The 15,447-nt window shown below is 49.5% G+C and overlaps 1 pseudogene; it reads left to right on the forward strand.

Annotated features, from left to right (window-relative positions):
- The first annotated feature begins 14,158 nt into the window (after positions 1 to 14,158).
- Positions 14,159 to 15,447, forward strand: part of LOC147118938 (uncharacterized) — a 79,815-nt pseudogene continuing 78,526 nt past the window's right edge.

Here is a 15,447-nt window from a genome sequence, read left to right on the forward strand (position 1 = left end):
AACAGCGACCATGAAACCACACAACCCTGCCACGGCAACCTCTGCAAGACATGCCAGATCATCAACACAGATACCATCATCACACATGAGGACACCACCCACCAGGTACATGGTACATACTCATGTGACTCGGCCAATGTTGTCTACCTCATACGTTGCAGGAAAGGATGCCCTGGAGCATGGTACATCGGCGAAACCATGCAGACACTGCGACAACGGATGAACGGACACCGCACAACAATCGCCAGGCAGGAGTGTTCCCTCCCAGTCGGGGAACACTTCAGCAGTCAAGGACATTCAGCCTCTGATCTTCGGGAAAGCATTCTCCAAGGCGACCTTCGAGACACACGACAACGCAAAATCGTCGAGCAGAAACTGATAGCCAAGTTCCGCACTCATGAGGACGGCCTCAACCGGGATCTTGGGTTCATGTCACGCTACATGTAACCCCACCTGACGTAGACTCATCCAGACGTGAGTCGTTGTTGGTTTGTTCTCTCGACACAGATGCGGCCGGACCTGCTGTGATTTCCAGCAAAAAAATAGTTTTTTCTTTGTTTTTTGTTTTTTATACAGACCCCAGCATCTGCAACATTTGACCCCTTGTGACCCCACCTCATTGTTCTCTGATGTAATGTTTTCCTGACTGACCTGTTTGGACACCATTCACACCTTTGATTGCTGTGAGCATCTCTCTGCCGAGGTGTGATAAAGGGCAGTTAGAAAGATTACCTGTAAACATCTGACATAATTCTCTGACTATATATGCTGTGCCTATATGCATCTCTCCACTTGACCTGACGAAGGAACAGCGCTCCGAAAGCTTTTGATTTCAAATAAAGCTGTTGGACTATAACCTGGTGTTGTGTGACTTCTTACAAGGACAACTTACATTGTGACACCAAATCCAGGGACCACTTACACTGAGACGATAAATGGAAATCAGAGAGCCTCAGTATGGGGAATGGTCATGGTGGTGAAACCTGCTTTAATGAGGGTGAAAGGCGGGTAATGGATGAAGATATGACGGTGGAATCCGATTGTGACAGGTTATTTTCAGAAGCACTTTTCAGGCAGGCTGATGATTGGATGTAACCAGCCCAACACATGGATCCACCTGTTGTTATCTCCAAATCCCAAAGTCCAATGTTCCTGATGTCTTTTTCTGTGAGAGATGTGAAAGAAGAGAAAGAATCAGGCTCCAGCCAGAAAGAATGTTCCTTAAATGAACAATTCATGAGGCTGTTTTGTGACTCATCTGTGTGAGGTTAAAAAAAATGAAATGAGAAAAGATGTTGTTAATAGTGGTTTCGAAGCCTAATCACTAAATCCTAAGCCTAACCTCCAATTGACTAACCCCAACCACTAACCCTAATCCTAACCAATAACCACCGGCCCCAACCACTAACCCCAATCCTAACCAATAACCACTAACCCCAATCACTAACCCTAATCCTAACCAATAACCACTAGCCCCAATCACTAACCCCAATCCTAACCAATAACCACTAGCCCCAACCACTAACCCTAATCCTAACCAATAACCACTAGCCCCAATCACTAACCCTAATCCTAACCAATAACCACGAGCCCCAACCACTAACCCCAATCCTAACCAATAACCACTGGCCCCAACCACTAACCCCAATCCTAACCAATAACCACTAACCCCAATCCTAACCAATAACCACTAGCCCCAACCACTAACCCCAATCCTAACCAATAACCACTAGCCCCAACCACTAACTCCTAAGACCACACCCTAACCCCAGCCCCTAACAAAGGATCATTGACAGGGATCAATGGAGGAGTTAAGGACCTGATAATGGAAGTATTTGAAACAATTAACTCGATTAAAGAAAGAGTGCAAGGTATGTTAGTAACAAGAGATTAAATCAAGCTCAGAAATTACTATTACAAAGATCAGAACATTTCAAAGGTTATCACGTGCAGTACGTGTGGAGGAGTTTTACTAAATCAAATCCACAAAGGGTAATACAGATACAGATGATAACACATTTCAAAACTTATGCAAGATAGTTCTATAAAGCTATGGTTCAAAGGAATTGCAGCTGAGTGTACTCTTTTGTGCTAACAAATAAACTGTAACTTAACTTAAAACATTAAAGGAAACTTAATAAATTAAATTAACATTTAATTACCTGTGGTGATGATGCACTCCAGTCCCTGTGGTGTGAAGATGAGTGTAAGTGAGACACTACAGTTCAGTCTATGACACCCACAAGTCGTGTACTCAAACGGAGCAAGCTTGGGGTTTGATGTGATAGAAGGGGAACTAGATGAGAACGGAAATAATCTAGAGTAAGGAAAGGCCCAAAAATTAAACAGTCGGCAACAGATCATTAATTATTCTTCTCTTATCATGGAGAAATCAAATATTTGACACACTGTGTGTTTGAAACAAAGCTGATTTATTCACTATTTACAGAATATTAATCTTCAGCACAGGTTATTAAGATCAGCAGAAACAAACCATAACTGCTGGAATGAACATGGTTCAGTCCTCAATGCAATCACAGTAAATCATGTTCTGGTCACTAATATGGTCTTTCCGGGGGTTTTTACCCAGCATTCCCCACGGTGGGGAATGTGCCGCACCCAGACTGCAGGAGCCCAGTGCGCAAGCGCGATAGGGGAGGGTATATTGAGCATACGCAGTGCGTTACTGGAGACGGACAGACGGAGAGGAACCAAAGCCGGGAACGCGGTTCCGCAGCGGGTAAGAATCGAGGAGCGCAGGAGAATAATAAGGTAGGTGACGCGGCTTCATAAACAACTGGGGTAGGCCGGAAGCCCTGAATAATAATCTAAAAATCCCGTGTTTGCAGCTGTGGGGGTTTCTTCCACTAACAGGCCCAGGTTAACGGTTGCCATCATTGTAAAGGAGGGCGGAACATTCTAGTGCGACGCCATTTTGATTCATTGTGTAACAGTGCATGCGCGGCCATCTTAGTACAGGAACATAGTGGGCGAAGCTTCAGTGTCTGCTTCCATCCGGGTCCCAGTGCCCGGGAGAGACAATCAATGTCTCAGTTATTGTATCCTCACTCTCCACACAGGGGATTTCTCACCATCTCTCCTGAAGGCGCTGGGAAGTGCCAAGCTCAGAGTTTACATGCCATAGAATTGTAAAAGAGCCCCAGGAGGTTGTGGGTTCAAAGCCCACTCCAGAGACTTGAGCGCAAAAATCAAGGTTGATTCTCCAGTGCGGTGCTGAGGGAGTGCTGCACTGTCAGAGGTGCCGTTTAACAGATGCTGTAAAGTCTGTGGGTTGTTAGTTAATTAATACACAGACTACCAGAGTAACTTAAAACAGGACTTTACTATTCAAAGGTCAGGGCGAATCTGCCCAATAAATCCTGACACAGCACTTATATACCGGTGTGGTCACCGTCGGTATTACAGTATACAGAAGCCAACAAAGTAGTGCAACACCTAAAGTAGTTCTCTTAAAGGTGGACGGTTACATACAATAGTTCTCTTAAAGGTAGACGGGTACATACACTACAATCCTCCCTTTTTAGCTTACAACATACTGATTCCCCATTAAACATACATTATAACATATATACAACTTTATGCAAGACAGTTCACAGATTCAGTCTCTCTGGAGGTTTGCGGACTCTGTCCGGATAACGCCTCGGTGGTGTCGTAACTCCCGGCGGGGTAGCAGGTGCTTCTGGCAAGGTCGATTCGGCTTGAAGGACAGTGTCAGGTTCATCTGATTCCAGTATTACCAGATCGGAGGTAGGTGTTCTGGGTATCTCTGTCTCAACATTAACCGTGTAAGGTGGTGGAGTAGATTGGCCATTTGTGGCTGACCCTATGATCTGGTCAACATGGCGCCTTATTATACTGTCCCCAATGTCCACCGTATACATCAACGGCCCTAGCCTTTTTCCAATAGTTCCAGGCTGCCATTTCTCGGTACGGTAGTCCCGGGCCAAAACTTGTTGACCTATCTGAAAAGATCTAGTTGGCCTTTCATTCATGCCCTGGAATTGCCGGTTCTCTACGTCCCTTCTGACGTTTGGCTTAAGCAAATCCAGCCGGCATCTTAGTCGTCTATTAAAAAACATCATGGCGGGAGTTTGATTTGTGACCGCATGTGTTGCATTCCTGTACGCCAACAAGAAGCTATCCACCTTATGTTGTAAGTTAATGGCTTCATTACCCATGGCCTTTATGGCCTTCTTGAAGGTCTGGACAAACCTTTCAGCCAATCCATTGGAGGCGGGATGGTATGGGGCTGACGTGTAGTGCTTAACCCCATTGCTCTTTAAGAATTTCTTGAATTCTTCGGACACAAATTGCGGTCCATTATCAGAACAGATCTGTTCCAGCAGCCCATTCCTAGCAAACATGGTCCTTAACACTGTGATGGTTTTTTCCGTGGTGGTGGTGGACATCTTTATTACCTCCGGCCACTTGGAGTGTGCATCCACCGCTATTAGAAACATTGAGTCCATAAATGGACCAGCAAAGTCGATGTGTACCCTTTGCCAAGGAGATGAGGGCCACTCCCATGGATGCAGAGGAGCCTGTGGTGGCGCGTTTTGGACCTTCTGGCATCCTAGACAGCTCTTAGTGATTTCTTCGATGTCCCCATCAATGCCTGGCCACCACACGAACGCTCTTGCTAGGTTCTTCATTTTCACTCCACCCAGATGTCCCTCGTGCAGCTCCTTTAACACCTTCTGTTGAAGTTTGGGTGGAATCACCACTCTAGATCCACACATCAGGGTTCCTCGACACACTGACAGCTGTTCTTTTCTCTGCGAAAATGCTGGCAGCGTTGGTTCGCCCTGTGCTGGCCATCCCTCCACCGTTAAATCATAGACTCGTGAGAGAGTCGGGTCATTTCTTGTTTCATTTTCGATCATCGAATTTGTTACTGGTAGACATTCCACTATGGATGAGTGGAACATCTCTACCGGGTCCACTGTAGTCGCTTCTTCTACTATCGGCAATGGCAAACGCGATAACCCATCAGCATTTCCATGCTGTTTGGACCTTTTGTATTCGATGTCATATTGGTGTGCCCCAAGTAACACGGACCACCTCTGTAACCTTTGCGCTGTCATGGTGGAAACGGCCTTGTTAGGGTTGAATATGGACACCAACGGCTGGTGGTCTGTCAGTAATGTGAACTTCTTGCCCTGCAGGTAATGATTGAATTTCTTTATGCCCCACACAAGGCTGAGGGCCTCCCTATCTATTTGAGCATAATTTCGCTCCGCGGAGGTCAATGATCGGGACGCGAATGCCACTGGCCTTTCCGAGCCATTTGGTAACTTGTGTGAAAGTACTGCTCCAATTCCATAGGGGGAAGCATCACAAGCTAGACGAAGAGGTAACGTTGTGTTGAAATGAGCCAACACTTCTTCAGAGGTAATCAACGCCTTGCTTCTGCGAAAGGCCTTTTTACATTCCTCACTCCACTTCCATGGTACTTCTTTCCGCAACAGAGCATTCAGCGGATGCAGCACCGTGGATAGATTCAGCAGAAACTTGTGATAATAATTAATCAACCCCAAGAATGATCTTAACTGTGATACGTTTTCCGGAGCGGGGGCCTTCACGACAGCTTCTATCTTGTCAGGTGACTTGTGCAGCCCCTCTCGGTCAATGACATGACCGCAGTACGAGATCCGTTTTTGGAAGAACTCACATTTCTTGCGATTAACTCGAAGGCCATATTCCTTCAACCTAGTGAGCACCAGTTTCAAATTTGTGAGGTGTTCTTCCTCGTCTTCTCCCGTAATCAGGATATCATCTAAGTAACACTGCGTGCTTGGAATTCCTTGTAATACCTGCTCCATGGCCCTCTGCCAAATTGCTGGAGCCGAAGCTACCCCAAAAACCAGTCTATTATAACGATACAAGCCTCTGTGTGTGTTGATGGTGAGGTACTGACGCGACTCTTCCTCAACTTCCATTTGTAAGTATGCCTGTGCCAGGTCTATCTTGGTGAAGTGTTTCCCTCCAGCCAACGAAGCAAAGATATCTTCAATCCGCGGAAGCGGGTATTGTACCGTGTGAAGCACCGGATTCACTGTGATCTTGAAGTCTCCGCAGATGCGGACCTTCCCCGGTCCCCCTGGCTTGTCACTTGGTGAAGACTTCATGACGGGAACAACGGGCGTGGCCCACTCACTCCAGTCCACTTTTGACAGTACCCCTGATCGTTCAAGTTCTTCCAGTTCTGCCTCCACAGCAGGTCGTATCGCGTAAGGTACCGATCTGGCTTTGAAAAATTTTGGGCTTGCATGTTCTGCAATCTTAACCTTTGCTTTAATTCCTCGCAGTGTTCCCAGTCCTTGCTGGAATACCTCTTTAGCTTCGTCCAATATTCGGGACAACCGTTCAGGTTTGACATCTTCCTTTCCGGAATCTACCGTCATGGTGTTTAGTGAATGCCAGTCTATCTTTATTTTCCTGATCCACTCCCATCCCAGAAGTGGTGGACCTCCCTCAGGCAACACATACAGGTCCATCCTTTGGTGATCTTTGTCCTTGTATCTCACCTTGACTTCTATCTTTCCGATGGGGTATACTTTGTGCCCCGTGTATGTCTGCAATACTAGTTCCGTATCCCGTAGGGGAATATGCTTGAATAACTTTTTATAATCATGCTTATTCATGACCGTCAACGCCGATCCGGTGTCCACTTCCATTTTCACTTGGACTTTTGCAATCTGTAGTGTGATCCAGATAGCTTGTCGGTCAGCTTCATTACTCACATTGTGAATTCTCAGACTATCCAGTTCCTTGCAGTTGGAGTGTGAGTCCGAATTCTGTTCTTCCGGACTCTTCCTAGTCACCTCATGTACCTTTCTGTACCTCTTTTGTGGTGACTCATTATTGTTGGTCTTCTTTCCTGACCAGCATACCTTAGCTATGTGACCGAGCTTGCCACATTTCCTACATTCCTGGTTTTTAAACCAGCATTGGTTCTGGTCGTGTGTTGTCTTCCCACAACGATAACATTTTGTTGTTGTCGAGGTAATTTGATCCACACTGAGTGCCGCTGTCTTTAGCTGCATTTCCGCAGTTCCCTTCGCTGCGGCTTCGTGCGATGCTGCAATAAGGACAGCCCTGTCAAGTGTAAGGTCGTTCTCTTCGAGTAGTCGCTTTTGCATTCCTTCCTTTGCCAATCCGCACACGAACTTGTCTCGCAATGCCTCTGTCAGATTCCCTCCAAACTGGCAGTATTTCGCTAGTCTACGCATTTCGACCGAGTATTCTGCGTTGCTTTCGTCTTTCCGTTGCGTTCTCGCGTAAAATTTGGATCGTTCCACTAACATCAGTGGTGCGGGGTTAAAATGATCCTTCAGGACAGCAACAATATCATCGAAAGTCTGATCCGCCGGTTTAGCTGGTGCTAGTAGATGCTTCAAGAGCCCGTATGTCTTCGCGCCCATCGAGTTTAGCAAGGTTATAGCTTTGTCATCTTCTTCTATTTTATTGGCCTCACCATAGATCTCAATGCGTTCCACATACGTGGCCCAGTCTTCTACCTCGGAATTAAAATCATTGATGTTACCACGCTTAGGCATCTTCCTCTCTTCCTGATAACACCACGGATTATTTCTTTAAATTTTCTTTTTTTTTTTCAAGATGGCGGTTCCCGCAAAAATGGCAGTTTCCTGCGCTTATCTTCTCTCCCCGCCCACTTCAATGGCGGTTCCCCGCTTCTGTCTTCTTCTCCGCCTAATGGCGGTTTCCCGCGTTTCTTCCCCTGGCGGGAGGGGTACACTTTCCCCACGGGCTTTCAGGTTCACAGCCTGCGCGTTGGCTTCAGTGCTTTCCCTTTTCTCGGCAGGGCAACCGGCGCTGGGTACACCCCGTTGACGGAGAACAGCTTCAGCCGCTGGACTGGCTCTCGCTCAGTCTCCCTTGCTCGGGCTCTGTCTCTCTCCCGCTCGCTCGGCTCTACCGGCGTTGGGTACACCCCGTTGACGGAGGACAGTTTCAGCCGCTGGACTGGCTCTCGCTCAGTCTCCCTTGGTCGGCTCTGCCTCTCCCGCTCGCTCGGCTCCCAATCGCGCCTCCCAGCCCTCTCGCAGTCCGGTGCTTCCCTCCCCGGCTGCGGCTGAGTTTATCTCTTCCCGCGCCTACGTTCCCGGTCGCAGCGCTTCGTGGCTTCGGTCGCTGCCCGGTCTTTTTCGCCGGTCGCGGTCTAGCTGTCTCACGACACCGTTGCGTCCCCCAGCCTGTCTGTACCGCGGCTTCCTTGCTCCACGCTGCCCCAGTCTCAGCGCCTCTGGACCCGACTTCTGTCCGGCTCCTTTCCCCCTCGACCGTGGTCGAGTGCACCGCCCTTATCCTCCGGTTATTCTTTTTACTTTCCCTTACTCACAGTCACCGTGGCCGCCTTGCTTCTCGTGCTGATCGGCTCACTCCTCACCGTGGCAGAAGGGACAGTCAGTGCGTGTTGCTGATGGAAGTCTTTGTCTCTAAATTCTTCCTCCTTTCTAGTTCTGCAGCCTCGAGTTTTCTCCCAGCAGAACGACGAGGGCGGTTGCCTCTTCTCGACGCTCGTTAACTGCTTCGGAAGTATTGTTGCCGCAGGGTACGATCGGACTCGTCGCCACTGTAAAGTCTGTGGGTTGTTAGTTAATTAATACACAGACTCCAAGAGTAACTTAAAACAGGACTTTACTATTCGAAGGTCAGGGCGAATCTGCCCAATAAATCCTGACACAGCACTTATATACCGGTGTGGTCACCGTCGGTATTACAGTATACAGAAGCCAACAAAGTAGTGCAACACCTAAAGTAGTTCTCTTAAAGGTGGACGGTTACATACAATAGTTCTCTTAAAGGTAGACGGGTACATACACTACAGATGCGACGTTAAACCAAGGCCCTGTCTGCCCTCTCAGGTGGGCGTAAAATATCCCAGGACACTATTTCAAAGAAGAGCAGGGGAGTTAACCCGGTGTCCTGGCCAATATTTATCCCTCAATCAACATCATTAAAAAAAAACAGATTATCTGGTCATTAACACATTGCTGTTTGCAGGAGCTTGCTGTGCACAAACTGGCTGCCCCCTGTCCTACACTGAACAGTGAGTACACTTCAAAAAGTTCTTCATTGGCTATAAATCGCTTTGGGACGTCCAAGGTTGTGAAAGGCGCCACAGAAAAGCAAATCTTTCATTCATTCAGAGCTGTGCCCCCATGTACAGTCCCAGGGTTAGAATCTCCATGTACAGTCCCAGAGTTAGAATCCCCATGTAAAATCCCAGGGTTGGAATCCCCATGTACAGTCTCAGGGTTAGAATCCCCATGTACAGTCCCAGGGTTAGAATCCCCATGTACAGTCCCAGGGTTAGAATCCCCATGTACAGTCCCAGGGTTGGAACCACCATGTACAGTCTCAGGGTTAGACTCCCCATGTACAGTCCCAGGGTTAGAATCCCCATGTACAGTCCCAGGGTTAGAATCCCCATATACAGTCCCAGGGTTAGAATCCCCATGTACAGTCCCAGGCTCAGAATCCCCATGTACAGTCCCAGGGTTAGAATCCCCTTGTACAGTCCCAGGGTTAGAATCCCCATGTACAGTCCCAGGGTTAGAAACCCCATGTACATTCCCAGGGTTAGAATCTCCATGTACAGTCCCAGGGTTAGAATCCCCATGTACAGTCCCAGGGTTAGAATCCCCATGTACAGTCCCCGGGTTAGAATCCCCATGTACAGTCCCCGGGTTAGAATCCCAATGTACATCCCAGGGTTAGAATCCCCATGTACAGTCCCAGAGTTAGAATCCCCATGTACAGTCCCAGGGTCAGAATCCCCATGTACAGTCCCAGGGGTTGAATCCCCATGTACAGTCCCAGGTTTAGAATCACCAAGTAAACTCCCAGGGTTAGAATCCCCATGTACAGTCCCAGGGTTAGAATCCCCATGTATAGTCCCAGGTTTGGAATCCCCATGTACAGTCCCAGGGTTAGAATCCCCATGTACAGTCCCAGGGTTAGAATCCCTATGTACAGTCCCAGGGTTAGAATCGCCATGTACAGTCCCAGGTTTAGAATTCCCATGTACAGTCCCAGGGTTATAATCCCCATGTACAGTCCCAGGGTTAGAAACCCCATGTACAGTCCCTATGTTGGAATCCCCAATACAGTCCCAGGGTTGGAATCCCCATGTACAGTCCCAGGATTAGAATCCCCATGTACAGTCCCAGGGTCAGAATCCCCAGGTATAGCCCCAGGGTTAGAATCCCCCTGTACAGCCCAGGGTTAGAATCCCCCTGTACAGTCCCAGGGTTAGAATCCCCCTGTACAGCCCAGGGTTAGAATCCCCCTGTACAGTCCCAGGGTTAGAATCTCCATGTACAGTCCCAGGGTTGGAATCCCCATATACAGTCCCAGGGTTAGAATCCCCATGTAGAGTCCCAGGGATGGAACACCCATGTTCAGTCCCAGGGTTAGAATCCCCATGTACAGTCCCAGGGTTAGAATCCCCATGTACAGTCCCAGGGTTAGAATCCATACGTTTGGAAAATGGTCACTGTAAAACCCAGGTCAAGGGCAGGCCCACTGTGCCCTCTCTGAGCCCGGTTTGCTGCTCCCTCTGTGCCCAGCACTGCCTGCACCCCCGGCGCACTGAAGTGGAATTTCAGCCTCAGTGTTCCAAGTTTAATCGGTTACAGGCTGGAGAGAGGAATAATTCAAACTGACCCAGAGCTGTGTGATTGGTTCAGTCTGTATATTACTGACGGGCCCTTTTAAGTTTGAGTGGTCAGGTATTCAAATTCCCGGTAACTCTTATCCCGGATATAAAAGAGGGAAGAGCTGTGTTTAAATCAAAGAGTCTCTTTGGAGAATCTCTGAGTGAAGGATCTGGTCAGCTTGAAACACGTGAAAGAAAAAATCAGTTAGAAATTTCCAATTAGCAGTTTTTGACCAATATCGACTCCCACAGGGATGGGGAATTCTAGAATAAGGAAGGAACCAGTCAGGATTTGAAAGGTATTAACAAAGGATTCGAGGGACTCTTACTGTTGGGCTCTTTCTTTATTTTGTCCGCTCAAGGAGTTAGATAACAGACTTCCTCCTGTGAATATAGAGCTGGATTATTGGGCCGTGATGTGCCTACTCATGTCTGTATGTTCCTCCTGAGAGTGACGACTTTTGTAAACAGCTTTTACAGGGTATTCAAAGGGGAGGATACACAGACAGGATTAAAACTGGGCCCCTCCTGTTCCTACGACTCAGTCGCACTGGGTGGTGCCTTTACCCACTGAGCCATTGGGAGGAGGGTCCAGTGACCCTGCTGGAAAACGCACGTGTGAGGCCTCAGGTGAGGACAGTGGAACAGCCTGTCGACACTCACTGTCGAGGTTCACACATGGAGATTGGGCGCATGGGTCACACATTGGAGAGAAACTGGTGAGTGTAGATCTGAACCCAGCCAGAGTCAGCACTTTCAGGGGAGGAGAGAGAGGGGAACCAGTGAGTGTAGAGCTGAACCCAGCCAGAGTCAGCACCTTCAGCGGAGGAGAGAGAGGGGAACCAGTGAGTGTAGAGCTGAACCCAGCCAGAGTCAGCACCTTCAGGGGAGGAGAAGTAGGGGAACCAGTGAGTGTAGAACTGAACCCAGCCAGAGTCAGCACCTACAGGGGAGGAGAGGGAGGGGAACCAGTGAGTGTTGAACTGAACCCAGCCAGAGTCAGCACCTACAGGGGAGGAGAGGGAGGGGAACCAGTGAGTGTTGAACTGAACCCAGCCAGAGTCAGCACCTTCAGGGGAGGAGAGTGAGGGGAACCAGTGAGTGTAGAACTGAACCCAGCCAGAGTCAGCACCTACAGGGGAGGAGAGGGAGGGGAACCAGTGAGTGTAGAACTGAACCCAGCCAGGGTCAGCACCTTCAGGGGAGGAGAGGGAGGGGAACCAGTGAGTGTCGAACTGAGCCCAGTCAGAGTCAGCACCTTCAGGGGAGGAGAGGGAGGGGAACCAGTGAGTGTAGAACTGAACCCAGCCAGGGTCAGCACCTTCAGGGGAGGAAAGGGAGGGGAACCAGTAAGTGTAGAACTGAACCCAGCCAGAGTCAGCACCTTCAGGGGAGGAGAGGGAGGGGAACCAGTGAGTGTAGAACTGAACCCAGCCAGAGTCAGCACCTTCAGGGGAGGAGAGGGAGGGGAACCAGTGAGTGTAGTACTGAACCCAGCCAGAGTCAGCACCTTCAGGGGAGGAGAGGGAGGGGAACCAGTGAGTGTAGTACTGAACCCAGCCAGAGTCAGCACCTTCAGGAGAGGAGAGGGAGGGGAACCAGTGAGTGTCAAACTGAACCCAGCCAGGGTCAGCATCTTCAGGGGAGGAGAGAGAGGGGAACCAGTGAGTGTAGAACTGAACCCAGCCAGAGTCTGCACCTTCAGGGGAGGAGAGAGAGGGGAACCAGTGAGTGTAGAACTGAACCCAGCCAGAGTCAGCACCTTCAGGGGAGGAGAGGGGTACTAGTGAGTGCCGAACTGAACCCAGCCAGAGTCAGCACCTTCAGGGGAGGAGAGGGAGGGGAACCAGAGAGTGTCGAACTGAACCCAGCCAGAGTCAGCACCTTCAGGGGAGGAGAGGGAGGGGAACCAGAGAGTGCCGAACTGAACCCAGCCAGAGTCAGCACCTTCAGTGGAGGAGAGGAAGAGGAACCAGTGAGTGTCGAACTGAACCCAGCCAGAGTCAGCACCTTCAGGGGAGGAGAGGGAGGGGAACCAGTGAGTGTAGAACTGAACCCAGCCAGGGTCAGCACCTTCAGGGGAGGAGAGGGAGGGGAACCAGTGAGTGTAGAACTGAACCCAGCCAGAGTCAGCACCTTAAGGGGAGGAGAGCGAGGGGAACCAGTGAGTGTTGAACTGAACCCAGCCAGAGTCAGCACCTTCAGGGGAGGAGAGGGAGGGGAACCAGTGAGTGTTGAACTGAACCCAGCCAGAGTCAGCACCTTCAGGGGAGGAGAGGGAGGGGAACCAGTGAGTGTTGAACTGAACCCAGCCAGAGTCAGCACCTTCAGGGGAGGAGAGGGAGGGGAACCAGTGAGTGTAGAACTGAACCCAGCCAGAGTCAGCACCTTCAGGGGAGGAGAGGGAGGGGAACCAGTGAGTGTTGAACTGAACCCAGCCAGAGTCAGCACCTTCAGGGGAGGAGAGGGAGGGGAACCAGTGAGTGTAGAACTGAACCCAGCCAGAGTCAGCACCTTCAGGGGAGGAGAGGGAGGGGAACCAGTGAGTGTAGAGCTGAACCCAGCCAGAGTCAGCACCTTCAGGGGAGGAGAGGGAGGGGAACCAGTGAGTGTAGAACTGAACCCAGCCAGAGTCAGCACCTTCAGGGGAGGAGAGGGAGGGGAACCAGTGAGTGTTGAACTGAACCCAGCCAGAGTCAGCACCTTCAGGGGAGGAGAGGGAGGGGAACCAGTGAGTGTAGAACTGAACCCAGCCAGAGTCAGCACCTTCAGGGGAGGAGAGGGAGGGGAACCAGTGAGTGTAGAACTGAACCCAGCCAGAGTCAGCACCTTCAGGGGAGGAGAGGGTGGGGAACCAGTGAGTGTGGAACTGAACCCAGCCAGAGTCAGCACCTTCAGGGAGAAGGAAAATGTGTTGTTGATGGTGGGATGGGTTTGGATTTCAGCAGAGGGAGGAGGGAGAGTGTGTGGGATGGGAATTTACAGCTCTGCGGAAACGAGAGGAAGTGTGTTCCATAGAACCTAGAATTGTCTGTTCTGAATTTCTATTCTGTACTTACAGTGAAGTCTTTTGTAAACTCCTTTTACAGGCTGTGAGAAAGGGAGGATTTACGGACCGCATATTCAAACCAAACATCCCATCAAGATCTGACAGAGTCACTCCATTCATCAGGACCCGAATATCATTGGCTTCTGAATGTGGAAGAAGAAATGTTTGTTTGTTCTGTCTGTGGGGAAAGATTTCAAACATCAGTGTGACTGGAAAAGCACCGAGACACACACACCCGAGTGAGAGTGTTCCAGTGCACTGACTGTGGAAAGAGCTTTAACCAGTTACACAGCCTGAAAAAACATCGCACCATTCACAGCGGGGAGAAACCGTACACGTGTTCTGTGTGTGGACGAGGCTTCAACCGATCGTCCAACCTGGAGAGACACAAGGACACCCGCACCATGGAGAAACCATGCAAATGTGGAGACTGTGGGAAGGGATTCAAGTACCCGTCCCAGCTGGAAATTCATCAGCGCAGTCACACCGAGGAGAGGCTGTTCATCTGCTCAGTGTGTGGGAAGGGATTCACTCGGTCATCCCACCTGCTGACACACAAGCGACTTCACACTGGGGAGAGGCCGTTCACCTGTTCTGTGTGTGGGAAGGTATTCACTAACTACTCCAGCCTCACTTCACACCAACGTGTTCACACTGATAAGAGACCTTTTAAATGTTCTGACTGTGAGAAGAGCTTTCAAAGCACAAAGGATCTGCTGACACACCAGCGAGTTCACACTGGGGAGTGACCGTTCACCTGCTCCGTGTGTGGGAAGGGATTCACTCAGCCATCGCAGCTTCTGACACACCAGCAAGTTCACACTGGGGAGAGGCCATTCACCTGCTCCATGTGTGGGAAAGGTTTCACTCAGTCATCCCACCTGCTGACACACCAGCGAGTTCACACTGGGGAGAGACCGTTCACCTGCTCTGTGTGTGGGGAGGGATTCAATCAGTCATCCAACCTACAGACACACCAGCGAGTTCACACTAGGGAGAGGCCGTTCACCTGTTCTGCATGTGGGCAGGGATTTGTTCAGTCATCCACCCTGCTGAGACACCAGCGAGTTCACAAGTGACTGCAGGGGTTGGATTCTGCTGTTATTGCTGTTGTTAATCACATCCAGGACTGAACCATGTTCATTCTGACAGTTGGGTTTTGTTTCTGGTGAAGTTAATAACCCTGTAACTGGGCTGGGGTTTAATATTTTGGTATCTGTCAATTAGATTAGCTTTGTTTCTAACACTGTTGGTTGAGTCCTTGATTTCTTCAAGATAAGAGGAGACTAATTGATGTCCTGTTATTGACTGCTCCATTTTGGGGCCTTTTTTCTTTTCTAACTCAAGATTATTTCAGTTCTCCTACCTTCAGTTACTCTCGTGCACAAGTCCCAGCTGCCCAAACCTTCCAGAGTCCCTCTCCTAGCCTTTTTCCGAGTGGCAGGCAGTGACTAGTGAGGTACCGCAGGGATCAGTCCCAGGACCCCAGCTATTCACAATATATATTAATGATCTGGACGAGGGAATTGGATGTAGTATCTCCAAATTTGCAGACGACACAAAGCTGGGTGGGAGGGTATGCTGTGAGGAGGATGTCGTGAAACTCCAGTACGATTTGGACAAGTTGGGTGATTGGGCAGAAACATGGCAAATACACTATAATGTGGCTAAATGCGAGGTTATCCATTTTGGT

This window comes from Somniosus microcephalus, chromosome 4 (assembly GCF_052327205.1).
Source record: "Somniosus microcephalus isolate GS21.2 chromosome 4, FLI_Smic_1.0, whole genome shotgun sequence".
Classification (NCBI taxonomy): Eukaryota; Metazoa; Chordata; class Chondrichthyes; order Squaliformes; family Somniosidae; genus Somniosus; species Somniosus microcephalus.